The 3622-nt window shown below is 41.2% G+C and overlaps 1 protein-coding gene across 2 annotated transcripts in view; it reads right to left on the minus strand.

Annotated features, from left to right (window-relative positions):
• The window catches only part of LOC101845896, a 29810-nt gene that overhangs the window by 15548 nt on the left and 10640 nt on the right, over positions 1 to 3622 (minus strand). Inside the window, exon 2 of one of the 2 annotated variants that reach the window (XM_005112398.3) lies at positions 1242 to 1337. The exons of the other annotated variant lie outside the window; for it this stretch is intronic. The gene's annotated coding sequence lies outside the window, so the exon portion shown is untranslated. The remainder of the gene's footprint in view (positions 1 to 1241; positions 1338 to 3622) is intronic. 2 annotated transcript variants of the gene reach the window in all.

Below are 3622 nucleotides of genomic sequence, written 5' to 3' on the forward strand. Positions count from 1 at the left end.
CAGAGGGAGAGAGAGAGAGAGAGAGAGAGAGAGAGAGAAAGAGAGAGAGAGAGAGAGAGAATGAGAGGAGAGTCCAGGGAATTCGACGTCCACCTTCGAAAAGAGCGTGCCTACATAGGGTGAAAAGCCATGAAAACTTCCCGAAAAAACAAAAGTTCAAAACGTGTATGTATGTATGTGTGTGTGCGTGTGTGTGTGTGTGTGTGTGTGTGTGTGTGTGTGTGTGTGTATGTATGTATGTAAGCGTGTGTATGTGTGTGTATGTATGTATGTATGTATGTATGTATGTATGTATGTATGTATGTATGTATGTGTGTGTGTGTTTATGTGTGTATGTGTGTATGTATGTGTGTATGTGTGTGTGTATGTGCATATGTGTGCATGTGTATGTCTGTGTATGTATGTATGTATGTGTGTGTGTGTATGTGAGTGTGTATGTATATGTGTGTGTGTGTGTGCGTATGTATGTGTGTGTATGTGTGTGTGTATGTGTGTGTGTATGTGTATGTGTGTGTACGTATGTATATGTGTGTGTGTATGTGTGTATATATGTGTGTATGTATGTATGTGTGTATGTATGTGTGTGTGTTTTGTGTGTGTATGTGTGTGTGTGTGTGTGTGTGTTTTCAAGACAAGGCTAGCCGTTCAGAAGTCCGATATGATACCAACTGATTTATTGGCGCGCCCACATTATATGTATAATCAATAATATTATTAATTATTTTGTAACTACTACTAATAAGAGTACTATCCCATCATTAGTAGCCACAGCATTACCAGCCCCAGCATTTGTCAGTAAAACAACAGAGGGACAAGAAGTGCACCCAAAGTATAGTCAAAGATCGTACATAACAAGATAGTTCACTCCTCTCTTTGAGCCAATTGAAAAAGTGTCCTCAAAATCCGGAGGCGCCCTCTTCGAAAAAGTGCGGATTTTGCCATCAGAGTTACCTTGCTTGTGTGAAAAACAATAAAAGCGAAACTAACAAACTATGCTATTCCTATTCTTCTTCTGGAGAAACGAAAGAGAGCTCCAAAACAAAGACTGCAGCGCCATCTGAACCAATGCTCGGACTCCCGCAGATACTTTTTTGGCCGAGTGAACTATCCTATTATGTACGATCTTTGGTATAATATATACATGTATTTCGGAACTAGAAGAAGAAGTTGCGGGCGCGTAAAACCCCATACTACTACTAGAAGAGGAATTCCCAAATCCTTTGCAATTCTTTCAAACTTACAGTTCTGATGACGTCATAATCTATCTCAATCTGCCTCTCCGTCCCTGCTGTATGGTCCACGTCCCGTTTGGGAAGATGGCGGCGCCATTGGGGGTCCTGTCGGGGGGGGGGGGGGAGAGATGCAACAAACAGATCCATTACACAACAGCGTACATCCGTTATGCTTAGCCTACTGTTTCCTGTCGTGCTTGGTCCCGTTTCGATGCAAGTTTTGCGATTGAGGGTGCCGTACGCCCTGGGGTCATTTTGTACCCCCGGAGTTGTATTCTGTTTCACATTTTAGAATACTTCTAGTGCGAAGATCTCTTTGAAACTTATAGAATTTCTTTAAAAAATATATTTTGACTGACTGCTATGCCAAGCGTACGGATCGGATTAACGAATAAATTTCCTCTTCGGATAGTGGTGGCACAGAATTCCGCACGTCGTATGGATACGATAGTAAAACACGACGTACGGATAGGGTTAAGTAGTGGCACAGAGTTCCCTAAGTCGTACGGATACGATAGTAAAACACCACGTACGGATAGGGTTAAGTGGTGGCACAGAGTTCCCCACGTCGTATGGATACGATAGTAAAACATGACGTACGGATAGGGTTAAGTGGTGACACATAGTTCCCCACGTCGTATGGATACGATAGTAAAACACGACGTACGGATAGGGTTCAGTGTTGGCACAGAGTTCCCCACGTCGTATGGATACGATAGTAAACCATGACGTACGGATAGGGTTAAGTGGTGACACATAGTTCCCCACGTCGTATGGATACGATAGTAAAACACCACGTACGGATAGGGTTAAGAAAAGTAGGACAAAACAGCTGGTGTCATGATGGATGACGGCGGGGATGGTACAAATTTGAACCCCCCACAGGGTGATCTTGAACTTGAATGGTTTTGAGATTGTCAAGGCTCATCGCCCCCTTTGGTTTTATGGGAGATATAATGTGTTCTTTCAACTCGAGAGACCACCTTTTAAACAGCATGAATGTGTCGTTATTTGGATTTAATGGTCAGTATTTAAATTCGAAGAAACGGGATCTTCAGTTCACTCTTTAATTTCTACTCCTCTTGAATAAATAAATAAATATATAAATAATAATTATTTAATTAATTAATTAATGAACTAATGAATAAATAAAAGAATAAATAAAAGAATAAAATAAAAGAATAAATAGATAAATAAATAAATAAATAAATAAATAAATAAATAAAGACAGCTGGGTCAAGTGATTAGAGTCCGAGTGAGCCTTGACAGAGTGACATTCAACGTCGAAGCAGCCCCCCCCCCCCTCCTAACTGAGTCAAACCAGTTGCACACGTTAAAGATCTCTTGGTGGTTTAAAATCGATAAGAGTAAGCTTCGGCCGCCACTTGAGCAAAATTCAAAATTTCCTACCAACTGAAAAGTTTAATGTGTTCCGCGCGCTCAATTGACCTTATGCAGTTGCGAGCGCCGTAAAACACTTTTTAAAAAAATCCGGGTTGGCCTTCTTGGCTAGCATTGTCCCCATAGAGGCATGAAGCCATATCGTAGATCGCCGGACCATGGCAGTCGGTACTTTTTTCTGTTACCATCCCTGTGACGATTCAATGTGAGTAGATGCAAATAAAGGAGGTAAAACAAAGGATGCGGGAGAAGGAGAGAGAGAGAGAGGGGAGGGAGAAATAGAGAGAGAGAGAGAGAGAGAGAGAGAGAGAGAGAGAGAGAGAGAGAGAGAGAGAGAGAGAGAGAGATGGGGGGAGAAGAGACACACACACACAGAAAAAAGAGAGAGAGAGAAGCAGAGAGAGAGAGAGAGAGAGAGAGAGAGAGAGAGAGAGAGAGAGAGAGAGAGAGAGAGAGAGAGAGAGAGAAAGAGAAAGAGAGAGAGAAAGAGAGAGAGAGAAAAAGAGAGAGAGAGAGAGAGAGAGAGAGAGAGAGAGAGAGAGAGAGAGAGAGAGAGACAGAGAAAGAATCACAATGTTTATGACGTATAAGTAATAACATGCAACTGTGCTGACAACACAAAAATGAGAACACATTTAATTTCAATTTCATCATATTTTCTCAGGATTTTTCTTGCATTAAAGTATTTTCAATCCTCTCAACGCAGGAAAATAAAAAAATCTGTTTGAGAAATACTCAGTGCTTTGAAAGTTTGTTTGAGTTGAAAAGGAGCACATCAACACAACATTGTTCATTGTTTCAGGAAGCAACATCCCTGCACTCCCGACATGTCCATTGATGCTCCGTTGCTCAACCCAACAAGAGTCATGTAATGCAGCGAAATACGAAAATAGACAAACAAGAACAGCACAGGGCTAGTAAAACATGAATATTATTTTGGAAAGTTTGAACTGGCACCATTCGAATATTTATAGAGGCATATAGTCAAG

This window comes from Aplysia californica, unplaced genomic scaffold, assembly GCF_000002075.1.
Source record: "Aplysia californica isolate F4 #8 unplaced genomic scaffold, AplCal3.0 scaffold01261, whole genome shotgun sequence".
Taxonomy (NCBI): Eukaryota; Metazoa; Mollusca; class Gastropoda; order Aplysiida; family Aplysiidae; genus Aplysia; species Aplysia californica.